An 18,630-nucleotide genomic window follows, 5' to 3' on the forward strand; every position below is an offset into this window, starting at 1 on the left:
GAAAATAATTTTGCTACAGTTAGTTTGAAAGTTGGGTTTATAAATTATTGCTGGGGAAATACTAATGTTTATGAGGCTTTTCAGTTGTGACTGGAGAGGTGTGAAGTATTCAGTCTTTGCTATAATGACTGAGGTGTTCTGGTGAATCTTTGCTTTTTTGTTAAGAATTTCTGCTGTTATAAGTTGCCTCTGTGTTAACTATTTGATTTTCAGCATCTCTTGTGTGGCAGCCTTTTAATAATACTACTTTTTAATGCTGTAGTATCTGCATTGCTTACGGTTTGAAAAGTGCCTCATGATTCTACAGGAAGAAATAGTCTTGTTTTATGGCTTTATGTTAGTGGAAATGAACAGACTTAAGAACGGTATGTTACAGCCTGGCCAGCCCTGTGCTTTGGATGTGCTCCAGTCTGTCAGTCACTGGATGTCTTTATGGAATCTTGTGTATTCGTGTAGGCTATGTATTTAAGTGTGCTTATGTCTTGAAACTGACAGGAAACTATGTAGTTGTTGACATTTAAAACCTCTGCCCATGGTTTAGGCTTCTAAGATAGCCAGGAGTTTCTAGGATTAGTCTTATGTGGCATCAGCATTGCTAAAACTATCAGCTTGATCTTGATAAGACTTAAGGGCTGCTTAAATAGCTCCACTTACTTTCTCTTTCGGGTTGGTATTAGGAAACCTTGAGAAGGAAGACTACAGCAGTTTAATCAAATAAATTCAAAACGATGTAGTCACGTGTGTGATCCTTGATATTGACAGCTTTGGGTCATTTCACCTTCTGTTGGAGGCTTCAGAGGTCTAGAGGAGAAATTGGCAACATAAGGTGTTGGTGCAAGACTTTTAGCACTGGAGGCATGGAAAGCCTGGACAATATGCACTGGAACAGGGAGCTATGTTACTTATAACTGAATTAACCAAAAAATAATTTGCTGGTGGCACAGGACACAAGTGTTCAAGAGAGCAAATACGCCAGACACAAGGAGCATGATGTTCAAGGTGCACTTCAGTTGTGTTTACCTAGCCTGAATATTTGATGGGAAGAAGGCAGTCTGTTTTGTAGTCAGCTTATAAAGGCTACGTAATGGCTCACTAAAAAAGAAATTGTCTTCCTATTGAGCTGTGTAAAGGTAATGTTTGTGTTACAAAAATATGACTAAATTTTCAACAAAGATTAAAGAATAAGTCTGGAGGAAATATATGAATAACCTTCTCACAACAATCTGATTTTTGTTGTCTGATGTATGTGTTCCTTGTATTTAGAGAAAAGAAAAAAGGAATTTGTATTTACTGTAATTTGAATTTATTTGTGTAAGGATTTTTTACTTAATTTGACAATAACAGAATTACAATTTAATTTCCCTGTTGTTTTTTTTTTGGGTTTTTTTTTTTTTTAATTTTTATTGATGGTATTGATTTAGACTGAACTCACTTCTAAATTTGTCTTTTTCCAAAAATTCTGGTGAGCCTGGGGTGGAGGAAAACTATTTCTTGTGGGCTGAAGAGTCTTTTCAAACACAGTTTAGGGTGATGTATGTTGACATACAGCTTAAACTTATTTTCATTACTGAATAACAGTATGGAATGCAGTTGTGTGCCTAGTAGAGCTGCAGACTCTCTATTCCTTTCCAATGACAGGAATTAATAATGTTTATTTTAAAACTTTCTCAGGTAGCATAGTTCTGTTAAACTACTATAGAAGACAGTTTAGCTGTTTAAGCTAGTTCACTAGTACTGAAAACCTGTGAAACAAAGCAGAAAGCAATAGTTAAAGCAGCAATTTCCAGTTATTTTTTATAACCAAGTTCTATTTGTGTCCACATACCACGTTCTGCCATATGTGATTTACTTTCTGTGGAGCTTGCAGATATCTTTGTAGCCACCGCAACCATGCAAGAGGTTACTGTGTCATGGGCTTGGAACCTCTGTGTCACAAAATATGAGTGCTCAGATTGTTTGTGATGCTTTTGTCTCTTTTCCTGTGTTGTTTTCTGTTCACACACTGTTCTTGAATACTGTCCATTTCTTTCTTGCAAAGTTCATTTCCCAAGATTCTTGTGCAATTTCATCCTTTTAAAAGAGTGACCTTCTGTAAGTGTGTTAATATAAACAAGTTTTGACCTTGTTTAATATTGGCATGTCACTCCAGGGTTATCCAGGCCTCCATAATTATTCTGGGCTGGAAAAAAACCAAACCCAACCAACTGCATTATGCCTACTTCATAACTAGGTAGTTACTCTGGAGGTTGTTTTGTTAGATTTCCAAGAGCAGGCATTCCTAAATGACCCAGGCTGTCATAATTACTGGAATACCTTTTCTGAAATGAACTTCTAAGTAGAGATGTAGTTTAACAGTTAGGTACGTGAATCCTTATACACTTTGAGACTAGGCTGTTGAGGGGGAAATTGCCCACACTGGAGATCTATATTGCCAGATACACTTCAGTGTGTTAAGGTGGGCCATAGAGCATGGCAAGTTAATCCAAAATGCTCAATAGTCTTTGTCAGCAACTATGTACATGGATAACCAGTCAGTCAGGTAGGTATGCCTGGGGAAAGTAATAACTCATCAGACAGGTCTGTTTGAGCAAAGCAGAGTTTCTGAGTCTAGGAGTGTCCTAGCATTTAAAAAAAAGACACAAGGAGGCTTAAACTCATTCTGCACACCCTGCAGCCTGAACACTTTTGGAGCTTGTCTACCGCTAAAGCTGTCTTGGCCACTTAGCTGTTTTCTAGCTTTTTCTGTTTTAAGTCTCAGACCAAGTGCTTTGGATGCGTTTTGTACCTATGGGGTAAAACGATTCTTTTCGTTAGCTATTTGTACATATAGGTACAACTTAACAAAATGGCACTTACCCTTTCTTACTTGTCATGTGTTCATGTACCACATAGTTGCAAATGAGTTTGGGCAAAAAAAGTCAAGTACGTACTTAAGACAAAAGAAAGTGAATCACAGTGAATTCTTGTTGTGGAATGTGGCTTATAAGATTCTGACTTCCTAGGTTATAATCAAAGTAACTGTGGCAACTGCCACAGCTACTAACATTGAAAAATATCACAGAGGCTGTAATTTAGTAATTTTACTGTACTGTGCACAGCTGAGCATGCACCAGATAATCATGGTGAGTGCATGCAGCTTGGAAACTGTTGTGTCCTGGGGCTTATCTGGAGGAAAAAATAAGCAATGGATCCTCCTAATTTTTAAAAATACAATTTTTGGTATAAAATTTTTCCATTTATGTGGTACTTATTAAATCTCCTACCTTGAGGAAACTTGTAGGCCTCTTTCAGAACAAGATACAAAGAGCAAACCAGGCATTGGCATGTCAGTTATATGTGCACTATGGGATCAGATTTCTGCAAGACTGTTTGGACCGCTTGTTGTTTTGTTGACAGCAGGCGTTCTACGGCACCCAAACTGAAAATACCTTGTTGAAAAGGTAGCCAGCAGATAGAGTTTGAACAGCACAGTGTGGTGGTAGGAAAGTAGAGATTGAAAGCAGCCGTATGGCACCAAATGTAATTATTAATCTGCTGATGGAAGATGACTAATAGAAGATTTGTTTAAACCAAAAAGATATTAGAAGTTTGGGGGGGAGTGGGGGAGTGTGTGTTTTAAAAACATTAGTGAAGAGGCTGTGTATCTGTGTATCTCAGACACTCCAGAGTTTAGGGCTAAAAGGTACTATTAAATAATGACCTGACATTTATTGCCTGCAGCTGTATTTTTTTTTCCCTGTGCTGTCTGCAGTTTGACCATAAAACCTTATGCTTGATTTAAATGCATCTTCAAAAACCATTTTTACATGAATGTTAACCATTGGTACACCCACTACTGAATTGAATCACAAAGATGAATGTTGGTCAGACATTACTGTATTTTATTTTCTTCTTACTGGCTTCAACTGCCAACCGGCATGGTTTTTTGTCACTTCTGTTGGTAGACTGGGATCTTTTGATGCCTGAAATTTTTTTGCTATGATGTATTTCCATGTTTCCCTGGAGTATTTTGTCTTGAATACATTTGTGAGTTATTTCAAGCCTTATGAAAATACCATGAAATTACCTTTTTTGACTTTTCCAGGATTTTCAATATTATTCTTCAAATATGTCTGCTAGAGCTTTGAATAGATTCCCAATGAGAGTTTTGCCTAACACTGGAATGGAAATGCTACCAATGGAATTGTTTTACTGCTGCTTGCTTTTTACCTTGGAAGGCTAGCATTTTGTCACATTGAAAACTGGGTGTACAATCTGGATTGTCTGTCTGCTTTTGTTCTTGAATTATTTTTGAGGCTGTTGCTTTTGTCTATTCAGTCCTTCATTCTCAAGATTTGAGCATAGATAACATTAATAATGTTTGCATTTCAAAATATAAAAAAAAGATTTTCTTCGAATGGGCTGTAGCACAGTAAATAGCTGGAAGCCTTTGTTGCAACTGTTGTTATTTATAGCTTGTTAGTATTTTCAAGTCCGCCAATCTCTGGCAGGCAGTGATATTCCAATACTATCTATAATACTGAAGGTTTTTGCAAGGCCTAATACTGATTTTTCTAATGATCTGGAAGAGTCATTATGGTTACATAAGTTTGTTCACCAGTTACTATTGAGCTACAATATAATAGAGATATTTGTGCATATGGGAGTACTGTGTAATATTAGATCATGGTGCATTTCATTTATGGAATTATCTATGTAAGTCACTTTTGGAGGCTGTATCAAGGATGAAGTATGCATGTCATGGTTTTGGGAGTTTTTTGGGGAAACATGTTTCCTCTCAAATTTTATGCTACTAGTTAAATCTTCGTTAATGTTGTTCTGCAGAGTTCTCAAGAAAAATGTTAGCTTTGGTTTAAATGTTTAACTTTTGATCATGTAGTAAAGCAACATTTAATTCCTATGAGTAATTGAGACAAGCGTATTCTCATATATTCTGAATTCAGTGTTTTAGTATAGTTACAGCACAAATTCCATGATTGCTGTGGATGGCCAAACTGCATCACCAGGCAGTAAACTCTTTTTTTTTGTTTTTTTTTTTTTTACTTATAAAGCCTAAACTGTGGAAATTTCTGCCTTCAGTAGGTGATCTGACTGACCACTTCTTGCCTGAAAGTATAGGCTAGTAGTCTGTAAGTAAGCATCCTCCAAATGATGGCAGAAAGTTTCTTGGTCTGTTTTGTTTGTCTTTGGACTGACCAAAGGTCCTGTGGCAACCCTCAGCTTTAGATGCTTGGAAAATGAAGTAACAGAAGTGACAGCGAATACAGATTGACAAAACTTGAGAGCTTGGCAAAACCACTTTCTAGAAGACAAAAAGATAGTATTTATAGTTTTTGAAGACCTTCAGGAATGTTGGGGACACGTTTTTCTTCCAGAAGCTGGTAAAAGTTGTTGAAGTGTCTGCTTTAGACTAGATTTGAACTAATAAGGAGGTGCTTGAAAATCTGAAACTTAATTAAACTCTGATGAAAATGATCGGGAATTGACAGTATTCCTTCCATTTGGGAACAGAAGAAATGATAGCTAGTGATTTTAAAGCATATAACATCTACAAGTGAAGGAAATAGATAAAATGTAAGCAATATAAGATGATCTGTCAATTTCAGAAGGAGAAATTTTGATACAGTAGAGCATGGGATAGAAAAGCAGGGAAAAACATGCTGAGATAACTTGTTGTAATTGAGGAGAATGAAGTGAAGCATTTACTTGTTTAAAGTAGGTATGTAATGATAAATGCGACTGAATTAATCTTTGCTTTGGTCTTCAGGAAAAGCTAAACTTTATACAGAAACTTGAAGGAAATCACAACTTCCACCCATCACTGATAGAAATGTTAGATAAACTGAAATATGTCCAGATCCTCTTGGCTTAGTGAGTGCCAGCAGAAGTAAGCCAGTGCTGTGTTTTGTGAGCTGCTATAAACACTTTTTCTGCAAACATGAGCGTCCTGATGCAGCACAGCTACTGCTTGTGGGCTTGATGGAAGTAACCAATGGTGATGGCCCCAGGGTTGTGAAAGTGGGAAAAACACTATTTATCTTTAAAAAAAAAAAAAAAGAGGAGGAGGTTAAAGTAAGTTAGGTTGACTGAAGTAGCTGAAAAAATGATAGAATTAGTAATGAATGCAACAGCAAACCCTAAAAGATAAAACGGTAGCAGAGACACACTAGATTGTGTTGAGGCAGTCTGATTTACAAGTAAATTTGATGGTTGCTAAGGCAGAAGCAATACATGCTGTACCTGGCTTTTTATGAAGCTTTGTTGCAGTCCAATATGAAATTCTTAATTTAAAAAACTAAAGCAACCCCTCCCACAAAAACTATAGAATAACTTAAAAGATTGCTACATTGTAGATGTGCAGGGCTCTAGTAGGTTGACACCACCCAGCAGCTGAGCACTCATGTATCTAGCTGTTTGCTCCCCCTCTGGCTTAGAAGGGAGAAGAGGGGCAGAAGGCAGAAAACTTGTGGGTTGAGATAAAGACAGTTCAGTAAGGAAGGAAAGGTGAAGAGAAAGTCATGCAAAGAAAGTTACTTGCCACCTCCCACAAACAGACCAATGCTCAGCCGGCCTCAGTGTAATGACTCTAGGGAGAGAAGCCACCTAGGTTTTTTTTATTGCTGGGCATGACATTATATAATATAGAACATCCCTCTGTCCAGTGTAGTTCAGCTGTCTTGGCTCAGTCCCTTTCTAGCCTCAGACTTGGAGGTAGGGGCTGAGTGCAGGGAAAAAGAGAAAAAGCCTTCAAGCTCTGCAGGTACCGTTCAGCAGTAACCAAAACGCTGCTAACAGCACTTAGTTCATTACAAATCCAAAGCACAGCACCGTATGGGTTGCTGTGAGGTAAGCTACCTCCATCACAGCCAGACTCAATATACCTGTTTATGAAGAACACATAAAGTTTCACTAGCATTCACGATCTTGACAGTAGTGTTTTGTACAGAGTGAGAAGTATTTATCCAGTTCCCCATGGCCCAACCCAATATAATCCCTAATATAATTAGTCGTAGATTTCAGAACTGTTGTATCTAATTTCATAGTTAATATATTAAAGTAGCTTTTATTGATGCCAGTTATCCTTAATACGTTAGTGCTTGGTAAAAGCCACCTTTTTCACAGAATTGCTAGGTATATTACAGGCTACTACTTACTCTTTTAAAAATAGGTTTATGATTTGTGTGTGCTCCTGGAGTCTGTGAAATGTAATTTTGCTTCTTGGAATAGTAGGTTGAAAGGATGGATTAGAGCACTGAACTGTGACTCTTGAGATATACAGGTCTTTTCTTCTGATGCTTTCTGTTATAAGAGACTATTATAGTGCCTCTTTTTCCTGTGGATCTTTCTGTGTAAATGTGACACTGTCTCTTATATGTTTCTTTGCCCTGTTTATTGAAATTATTTTCTTTGCCTGGGAAGAAGCTACTGTTGCTCTCTATGTGTGTGTGTAGATATGGGGGAGGTGTGTATAGGTATACACACACATACACACATATATATATATATATATATATAAAAACTGTCACATTAATTTGTAGTCAATGTAAGATAAGTAACACAGTATTGTAAATACTTTCACTAACTTAATTCCGTAAAATAGTACACTTGTGCATATTGCAATCAATATTTTTCACTTAGATTTAAGACTGTAAATAGAAACAAAGATAAAGTTATAAAATGACTTGACTAAAAAGTAGTTGTCATTTTAACTGCTACTTCTTTAGTTTAGTCCTTGTGTATGCTTAAAAGATTTTATAGACTGGATAAATATGTTTGAACCTTGGTAGCTAGCAGTGGCATAGAGGAATCCTCTAGTCTTTTTTTTTGCAATGTGATTTTTATTACTCATCAAAAGTATTTTGTAACAAGATGATTAACAGTCTAATACATTTCACCTCACTGAAACTGAAGAGAAACTGGACCATGTGATGTTGTCAATATTTTCATGTAATTGGTATTAACTGTGTGAGTCTTTGTGCATAAACATTAATTTTAATTATGCTGGAGATTTGGAATAGCTTTCCCTTTGGCATATTGACAGGGACTAAAAGATAAAGCAGAGATTGGTATTTTTCTGGAACAGTTACTGGGAATTATGGAAGCTTTCCATAAGAGTTAGGGAGCAAGTTGTTAAAAATGTGAGAGCTTAGGGAGAGCGTTAACTATTTGGAATATCTAATTATAACCTTCCATGTGAAATATATCTTTACCTTTTATGGGAGTGAAAGGTGATTATAAGCTCAAAGGAGTAAAATTCAGCCTTTTATCAGTTTGTTGCAACAGAATCTGATCAGGGAGCAGCAAATGGGCAATAAAGTTTCTTTGGCTTGGTGTTTTAAGTCACATCTGCCTTTGAAATTCATAGAGCTCTTTAATAGTATAAGCTGGGGTTGCACTGTATGTGCATCTTCTTCCTGCTCTTGAACTATTCCTTGGTTAGGTCTCGAGTGTTAGCAGAAGAGGATATGGTCTGATGAACCTTTGTTTGTTTTTAGAGGCTCCTTGCACTTCGATAGGGAGGGAGTCTTTGGGTTGCATGGGTAGCTCTAGGATCAGGAACCTGATCTGGGCTGGGCTTCTCCTAAGAACATTTTGGCTCTTTGCTTGAGGAATGCCTGTGAATAGGGGCAAGACAAAGCTTAGCTGCTCAAATTAATCTGATTTTCAGCCTACTCCCAAATTGGCCAAGGAATGGCAACCTTGGGCCTATGTGTCTAAAAATAGTACAGCCTATAGGTAATTGCTTGAGCATGTCTTCATAAACCTTAGATCATTTTTATGTGTGCTTTCTCCTGGTATATGATTTAAAATATTCCAAAAGTTGTTTCATTAGACCCGAGTGCTAAGCAGTTAGATCAGGGAAGCTTATTTTAACATGCTTTTATTTTAATTTGTTCTGTATAACATGTGATACTGGTTTACAGCTTTTACAATCAGTTGCCTGATAATCCATTCCTCTTGACACACACAAGTCTTCCCTTGAGTCTTTTCTATGACAGGAAGGCTATGCCTTTAAGACTTAAAATTAATTATTTCCGTTTGATGAAGACTTTGATAGATCTACAGTATATTATGCATCTGTTGATTCTGTTTATCTGTTCCAGTTTGGTAGTAAGTTAAACTGCTTTCCAGCACTGTCCGTTTCATTTGAAACAGACATACTGGAGTTTGTAAGCTGCATATGATAACTTATTTCATTGTTTTTACTACGTTATTTATTATTACAGTAGTGTTTAGCTAATGTAATAGTAATTGTAATGATTTCACCAGTGTTGAGCCTCCAGCTGTGCTGATGAGAACTGCCTGGCATTTTAACCTTAACCTACATTTATATGAAAATGTGAACTGACTTTCTCTTGACACTAGTGGTATTCATCTGTGTGGCCAGAGTAATTAATATGTGTAAGACAAACAAGCTGACTCGTTTAGATTTTTGGAAATAAGTGGAGATAAGAATACTTCTACATACAAATTGAAGAGTGGTTGTACTTATTTAACATTGAACCTCTTAAGTTGAAATTGGGACACTTGATTGTGAATAAGATTTGGACTAGTCATTTAGACAGCAGAATATAAGCTAATTCATTCTCATTAGTGAATGGTGTGCTAAATTTTCCTTTAGAATAGAAGGCAAGTTCTGCTATTGGCCTGGAAGTCAAAGAGTGCTTGACTCTGTCGTTAGTTGAATTGTATAAATCAGAAATGGTTTATTAAGATCAACTGTTTCTGTACTTCAGCTCTGGTAATTTATCCATATGCTGTGTCACGTGGCTGTTGGAAAGTTTAACTGCAAAGCTAACTAGCACGACAGCTTGCTTGCTGGGGTTGCACTTAGGAATGCAGTGGCTCAGAGTGGAAATGAATGGTCACAAAGTGTTGGCAACTAAATTCTAATCTAGGAACATAAATAATTTGATTAGAGAAGAATTGGGCACCTCTATCATTGTGCTTTCCCATAGGCTGCAAAGGTGCAACTAGTAGTGGGAATTCAACCGAAGAACAAAACCAGGTTATATGGGAAAACTTACTTGTAGACTTTAATTCTTCTGGCTTTAGCTGGTTTTCTGTCAGAAGTTGTTTAGCAAAACTTATTTGTTCAGACTTCATAAAAGTGATAAATTTATTATAGTTCAGTAAGATCTAAAAATATTTTCTTATATATGCCAAGTGAAAACAGGGTACTTTAATGAAAGAATTGTAGGTGTTGGTGGAAGTAGCCTTAGAAAGTAGTGATGGAAATTGGCTGAAGCTTGGGTCTGAGATGTCTGAACACCTAAGGTTAGCATGGGCTGGGTGCTTAACTTTGGCCATTTGCTGGCTGCCTATGTTGGAACAGCTGTACAGGCTGTGGTTACTGCCTCGTAGCACAACATGGTAGGTTGGAAGATGTAAAACATCATTTCAATGTACAGCTTTCTTGGAGGTCAGCAAGAGGCAGCATCCCGAGTTGTGCTGTTCTGTGTGTGTTCTTTTTGCCTTTGTTTCTTCATCTTCATTGGATTTTACAAAGCCTTATCTTTTAACAAATAAACGAACCCTGCATGCTTTTTGTGGAATTGTTAGTTTTAGTGGCTGATGAGTAAATACCTAAAGAGTATGCTGAAAATATACTTATTTCTCTTGGGGAATAAGAATGCTTGTGGAGTTGGGGTTGTTTTGATTTTCAGTTGTTTTGTTTCATTTTTTCCAGTAGCCACATTTATTGAGGCTGTACAAGTATGACCTGTTTACCTTTTAATATGTAACTCATGCTACTGAAATGCTGTATAATCAGTGGGATTCATCAATCCTTCTTTAGTTCTGTTTTCATAGATTCAGCAGAAAAGTTATTGGTTTTGGTCTTTGCTCAGTCTGCTCTGATGCCTTGACCTTTTTATGTATTCTTGTGAAGATTTCTCCATCACCTTCACTTTTTTGTTGGTTTTGTTTGCCTGCACAGGAGCTAAAAAGTGTTCTGGAAGCTCAAGAGAAGTGAGTAGATATGGTTTTCCCTCTTTCTTCCTTTATTTTGCTCCAGAAAAAAGTATTAGTAGTATTTTCACAGGGATAAAAGACTTCTGATCTTGTTTTTATGGATTCTAAATGGAGTTGCTTCTCTCAGGCTTTGCTGACTTTGAGTCTTGAAGTAGTTTAGTTTCTAATGTCTCAGCTTGGTGTTAGTGATGGTTAATGGAGAGAACTAGACCTCTGGGTTCCATGAAAAGAATAAAAAGCATTCTTAGTTTCTTCTTTTCCAGTTTCCTCTGACTGGTAAATGTTAATGCTCAGAAACTATAGATGCTTTCATCATGGGTCTTCAGTAGTTCAGTACCTACTAGGGATGTGGCAGCCATATTAGGTTTTAAACACTAGTGATTTGGATCATTGTCTGTAAAGGACTACTGTGGTGCTCTGTTCTCAGATGGATATTTCATGAATGTGAGAATCTAGCAGAGAGTACTTGATAATATTCTGGAGGAACCAGAGTTGATGGTCTCATGCTGAGTTTCTTCTCTCTTCTGCAGCAAAACTGAGATTTGTGTACAGCCTTCCATATGGAACTAATGCTTTTTTAATCTGAATCTTGGACAGCATGATGTTGCTCCAGCAGTTTGTGGTACTTCCCAGAACTGAATCAGGGTCTACTGCATATGTGAATAGCCTCTACATTGTTTGTGCTTCTTGTTGCACAACCCAGAATAAAAGTTTTCTTTCTCAACAGTTTTCTAATTCTAGCACTGCAGTGGAAAGAACTGAAAAGATACTGGTTCAAAGGGAGCACTGTGGTGAATGTTCATTCCTTCCAATTGAAAAAGAATATTTTCCCCTACCTCGAGCCTGAATGGGCCTGGTTATCAGTGTTAGATTTGTTTTCTTTTTCTTAGTATTTTCAGGAAACAGATGAAAGAGAGAAACAGTGAAGAGATGAGCAAATGTTCAGAGAAGAGTTGAGTTCCGGGGGGGGGGGGGGGGAAAATTCGTAAATTGTCTGGAATTAGGACTTCGCTTCCTGAGTTTCCTTTGGTTTGAAGGTCCAGCTGTAATCACCTTAATGTAAAACTCAAGCTTTCCACTTACCATCAAATGGGAAAAGATTATATTACTTTTAGGAGACCTAATGCATTGAAGCCTGCTTTTGTGACCTGTGTTACCTCAAAGTTTCTGGATCATGTTTTATTTATACATTTTCTTACACAATTTTTCCACTCTGATACTTGTCTCATAGAATAAATAGCATAATTTAGTTTTGATGGAGACGTCTAACACTTTTTCACATCTAGAAAAAAATCACTTCAATATTCAATACCATCTTCTGGGTAAACTTTCAAATGAAATCTTAGTGTTTTGCTTTCTTTTCTTACTTAAATATGTTTATGTGCATCACAGAATCACAGAGTCTCAAGGGTTGGAAGGGACCTTGAAAGATCACCTAGTCCAACCCCTCTGGACCTCCTAGGTCACACAGGAACTCATCCAAGTGGGTTTTGTTTGAATGTCTCAACTTAAGCTTCAACAAGTCTAGCCAAATCAGTTAGTTAAAGTATGTCATACTTAAATGTATAAGCAAATCCACCACCACTTAGACTCTCTCATAGATGGTGACCCTTCTAAATGCGGCAATATTTGTGCAGGTAGCATTCTCACAGTATTATTACAAACCCTGACTTGTTTCTATCATGTGTCAGACTGTTGTATGGAAGGTGTCTGTACAACATTCTTCATTGACCTTGCTTTGTTGCAGTGATCTCCTAGATTTTACAGCAAAAGAGTCTTGATTGGAATCACAGTCTTTCTTTGGTACTAGCTTTGAGCTGACAATTAGAAGATGGCAGAGAGGAGACTGTGAATATGGTTTTCCATGTGGATTTTTTTTTTATAGACTGAGTAGCCCAGACAGGTAAGATTGTTCAGAAGATTAAAGATGGTAGAGCATTTATTTAACTAGGTTTTTTTAAAACCTTTTTGAAGAGCTACTGGGGTGACACCTGACATTTCTAATTTTTTTTTGCACTAGGTATGCATGCAGTAGTAATCATTTAAAATAATATGAAGATTACTTCCTTCACAAATATCTTGCTTTTTAGTGTCATTTTTCTGTCAAAGTAACTTATGTTCTGTAACTTAATTTAAGCAATCTATGCTATGTTTTTACTAACTCTGACTTGCTTTAAGAGTTCATACTTCTTGCTTGTTTCACTGTACAAAATTGCACTGCTTTCTTTTTGTGAGTGATTAACAAGATAGATGGTGATCATTTCTTCCTCTTGTTTTATGAGAAGATTAGGGCTACAAACACTATTAGACAACGTTTGGTCTAATCTTCAGTTAATGTATTAATTTTCATAGAATCATAGAATCGTAGGGGTTGGAAGGGACATTTAGAAATCATCTAGTCCAACCCCCCTGCAGAAGCAGGGTCAGCTAGATCAGGTCATATAGGAACATGTCCAGGCGAGTCTTGAAGACCTCCAAGGAAGGAGACTCCACAATTCCCCTGGGCAGCCTGTGCCAGGGCTCCGTCACCCTCATGGTGAAATAGTTTTTTCTTATGTTTAAGTGGAACTTTGTGTTCCAGCTTCATCCCATTACCCCTTGTCCTGTTACTATCTACTATAGAAAAGAGGGATGTCCCAACCTCCTGACACTCACCCTTTAGATATTTATAGATGTTAATAAGATCTCCCCTCAATCTCCTCTTCTCCAGACTAAACAGCCCCAGGTCCCGCAGTCTTTCCTCGTATGAAAGATATTCTATACTCTTGATCATCTTGGTGGCCCTGCACTGGACTCTCTCCAGAACTTCCCTGTCCCTATTGAGCCGGAGAGGTCAGGACTTGACACAGGACTCCAGATGAGGCCTCACCAGGGCGGAGTAGAGGGGAAGAAGAACCTCCCTCAACCTGCTGGCCACACTCTTCTTGATGTATCCCAGAATGCCATTGGCCTTCTTGGTCATGAGGGCACATTGCTGACTCATGTTCAGTTTATTATCAGCCAGCACTCCCAGGTCTCTCTCCTGGAGCTGCTCTTCAGCAGTTCGACCCCCAGCCTGTACTGGTGCATGGGGTTGTTCCTTGCCAGATGCAGGACTCTACACTTGTCCTTGTTGAACCTCATGAGATTCCTCTCTGCCCAACTCTCCAGCCGGTTGAGATCCCACTGAATGGCAGCACAGCCTTCTGGGGAATCAGCCAGTCCTTCCAGTTCGGTGTCATCAGCAAACTTGCTGAGGGTACACTCTGTCCCCTCATCCAGGTTGTTGATGAAGATGTTGAACAAGACTGGCCCCAGAATCGATCCTTGTGTTACCCCACTGGCCACAGGCCTCCAACTCGATTTTGTGCCATTGATCGCCACCTTCTGGGCTCTGTCATTCAGCCAACTCTCCATCCACCTCACTGTCCACTCATCCAAGCCACACTGCCTGAGCTTTCTGATGAGGATGTTGTGGGAGACAGTGTCAAAAGCCTTGCTGAAGTCAAGGTAGATGACATCTGCTGCTCCCCCCTCATCTAGCCAGCTGGTTATGCACTCATAGAAGGCTATCAGGTTAGTCAAACAGGATTTCCCCTTGGTGAAGCCACGTTGAGTCCCCCTGATAACCATCTTATCCTTCATATGTTCAGTGATAACATTCAGGATGAGTTGTTCCATCACTTTTCCAGGGATGGAGGTGAGGCTGACCAGCCTGTAGTTTCCTGGGTCGTCTTTCCTGCCCTTTTTGAAGACTGACGTGACATTGGCCTTTCTCCAGTTCTCAGGCACCAATGCATTTGTTGCAGTGATCTCCTGAACAGATGTTTAACTTCACTAGTAATAGATGGCAAAAATCAGAGCAGGTTGCTGCCATCTATAGTGTTTGCCATCAAGAAGTTTCTGTCATATCATCTTGAATCTTCTGCAGTTAGAGCCTCATACTTGTTTGGTTCTTGATAGTTACTGCTGCCTCCTCTGAAATGTTAAGGCTTTAAAGAGTATTGGCTGTATTCTTTAATTATTTCTTTTTAGGTAAATCCAGTCAGATGAATTATTTCCTTTGTAACAGACTGTTTTACTTTGTGGTCATCTGGATTTCTGCTTGATTCGTGTATCGTTTTAGAAGATATTCAGAAATTCATGTAATTTATCAGAGGGATCTCTTACATTTATTTTTCCTTCATCCTCTCTGTTCAAATTCTGGATTACGTTGTACTAAGCACTGTAGGTGGGATCTGTAAGTTTCCTAATCATCTTGAAAGTATAGCTTTCATAGAATTAGAGAATCATTACAGTTCGAGAAGACCTTGAAGGTGGAGTCCAGCCACTAACCTAACACTGCTAGGCTCATCACTAAACTAAACCGTGTCCTTCAGTACCTCTTCTACGCATCTTTTGAATATCTCCAGGGATGGCGACTCCACCACCTTCCTGTGCAGCCCATTCCAATGCTTAATAACCTACTTGGTGAAAAAGTTCTTCCTAATGTCCAATCTAAACCTCACCTGGCATAACCTCAAACCATTTCCGCATGTCTTGTCATTCATCACTGGAAAGAGGAGATTGACCCCCACCTCACTACAACACCCTTTCAGGTAGCTGTACTGAGTGATGATGTCTCCTGTCAGCCTCCTCCAGGCTAAACAACCCCAGCTTCTTCAGTGGCTCATCAGAGTTATTCTCTAGACCCTTCACCAGCTTCATTGTCTGTCTCTGGGTGCAGTCGAGGACCTCAATGTCCTTCTCTAGTGAGAGGCCTAGAACTTAAGAAGAGTAAAAATCTAAAGATAATCTAGTTTCTTGACCCTGAATTAAAATCTAGTCCCTTAGAAAACAGAATTACTTTATGGCATTATTTTAATAAAGAGTTGTAAGAGACTACTTCTTTACCTGTGGTGGAGTAGACCAATGGCAAAGAGGTAGTATGCTGTATGGTTTGTTCTTTGTGTTGCCGTAATGTGATACTTCTTCCTTTGAAGGAAACCTGTTTCATTGCCTGAGCAGTTTTTTCCACTTGAAGCAAAAAAATAAAATTATTTTTCAGTTGAAACCAAGTATTGATGTATTACAGATACTGGGAAATAAATGTTGATGGTTTGTGTAAAATTCTGAACCTCATTTATAATGTGATGTCTTAATTTCTTCTTAGCTTTGTGGATAAGCATTTCACTGTCTACTAATATTTCCTTTTTAATTTTTTCAAAATCACACTTCTCAAGACATCTGTTTTGTGTGTTCCTGAGTGTATAAATATGTATGTGTGAAATAAAATGGATGCTGTCCACTAGAATGTCTTTTTTTTTTTTTGGCTTTTCTTGCATTAAACATTATTTGGACAGATAGGCAGTTTTAATAATATCTAATTATTGCTGATGCTAGTGAATAGCCATTCTGACTTCCCATGCACGTGCTGTTTGGCAAGTAGATAACTGACCTTATGCTAGAAGCTGAAGCAACTCTGGAGACTCTCTGGTAATTGCATACAGCTAAGTAGCTGGTATTCTGACCACATGCCTCAAAATGAAAAAAACATACTGGACTTGTAGTGAAGCAAGCCTTCAAGTTAGGTAGGCTTGTCACAGAACTTTTTTTCTATTTTTCTGCCCTGTGCTTGCTCAGGAACCCAAAAGGGCTCTGTACCTAAAATGTAGCTGTACATTGGACCAAGGCAGCTGCTTAAAAAGAGACAGTTTGAAACTACTGGAGTGAAACATATTGAATAGAGATGTACTCTTGCTCATGGGGGGAGAGGAAGTGGGTAGCTTCTGCGGGTCTTGCTTTCCAGTCTAGCAGGTTTTGTTGCCTGCCTTGCAAAAAATCAGGGACTGTGTCTGTGAAAGGCCACGGGGCCTTTCACAGACTCCTGCAGGCTGTGAGGTCTTGTTCAACATTTCCTCATCTACTGTCTGGGCTGTCTTTCTTTCCTTTTGCTTTTTATTGCCTAGAAAATAACTAAACTTGCTCGCAGTCACTCATGGGAAGAAGCAATTGTCGTCTTTGTTCCTTAGGGCTTTTCCAGCCCAAAAGATATAGAGTGAATGAATCAAAGTCTTTCAGGCTGTCAAGCCACAGTCTTCCTAAACACATACTATATACAGTGACTTGTGAACAAACAAGTGTCTGTCCTCTAATGTTAGGTGAATTGGTATCTGACTTAATTTAGGGATTTAACTCTGAAGGTCGTTATCATACTTTACAGAAAACGGCAATGTAATGTCTTGTTTCCTTGGTCTAATTTTGACAGGATGTGTGTATCTGTAGTTGAAGCTATGAAAATGCAGATAACTAAAATAGGTCCAAGTGCTTGCAAAAGAGCAACAATAGAATTTCTGATATTGATGGTGATTAATGACTCCTAAATGAGCAAGAAAAAGAGGAAACCCTAACCCTTCCTGCATATTCCCCCAAGCTTGTGTTATGGTTTGGGAACTGAGCCACCAATGCATGTTACCTATGCAAAGAAGATGAAAACTCTGCTGTTCAGCTGATTATAATGGGACTGTCTAAAAATGTATCACCTTGATTGTGCTAGTTGCGTTGTACTGGAGTCTTTCAAATTGCATATTTCAGTGATTATGTGCCTAGCAGTGCTTTTAACACTTTCTGGTTTGCTTGAGCATAATTTATAGCTCTTGTATTATGCTCATGAATTTTGCAGGCAGTTGTACTGGTTATCACAAAATACATTTGCTGTCTTTATAGAGGAAAGCAGAATAATGATTCTTCATTACAAGTAAAACATGGATTATTTTTGTTTAATATTCATTTACCTGGACTCTTAAAAATTAGTTATGACCAGGAGGTCCCCTGCTTGTGAAATTCTGCAAAGGGAAAAAAGTATGTCAAACTAGGTCTGATCTTCCATCTGAACTATTTGGGCAAGAGTCTTAATATCTTATGCTTCCAAATATTTGTAGTTGAAGTTGTATAAGTATCTGCAATAACTATTGTTTATCTTAAGAATGCTATCAGTCATGTCAGTCTCCTCATTTGTGTTGGGTGGCTCCAGAGAATTATCATTGTTTTGACTAGATCTGCAGCAACTTTGTTATTTTACTGGATGCCTTTTGTTTGCTTTCTGACTGTTTATTGAGCTTTTTTTGGTGTGGGTTTTTTTTTTTGTTCATTTTCAAAATACTGTGCTACATAAAAATCTGGTTTAAAAGTGAAAGTCCAAGATAAAATCTCAGCCAAGGCTTTTACAAATGGGAATATGGTGATGAGTACTGCAGTTTCCTTCCAGTTGCCTAGTGAGCATCTTTAGGCTAGTTCTAGGGGGGATGATGACTTTCCAGGTGCTGCTAAAATGTTTAAGTACTTAGTAGGTTTGAAGAGCGTATGGCTTGAAGCCTAAGACAGCTGTTGCCACTTGGTTGTATTTTCACTCCTTACCATCCATTATGTGTAGGGTATGCGCTTTTTAAAAGCTCACTTTGGTACAAGTCATACTGATGAAAGCTAATATTTTTGGAGTTGTATTTCCAGCTAGTATTGAGTCTTTAGCATTTGATAACTTTTATTTATAGAATGAGACATTTTTATTTATAGGAGAGAGGATGAAATGATGTGAACTGAGGAAGAATGTCAGAAAAAAGGAGTTAAGCTCAAGGATGGTAGAAGTATAATATGTGTTCTGTCAGTGAGAGGGAAGTGAAGGTGGATACTGAAAGAAAT

At 38.1% G+C, this 18,630-nt stretch overlaps 1 protein-coding gene across 2 annotated transcripts in view; it reads left to right on the forward strand.

The window, feature by feature from the left end:
* PDK3 (pyruvate dehydrogenase kinase 3) overlaps positions 1-18,630 on the forward strand; it is a 58,674-nt gene that overhangs the window by 1,665 nt on the left and 38,379 nt on the right. The window lies entirely within an intron of this gene.

This window comes from Colius striatus, chromosome 1 (genome assembly GCF_028858725.1).
Source record: "Colius striatus isolate bColStr4 chromosome 1, bColStr4.1.hap1, whole genome shotgun sequence".
In the NCBI taxonomy this organism is placed as follows: Eukaryota; Metazoa; Chordata; class Aves; order Coliiformes; family Coliidae; genus Colius; species Colius striatus.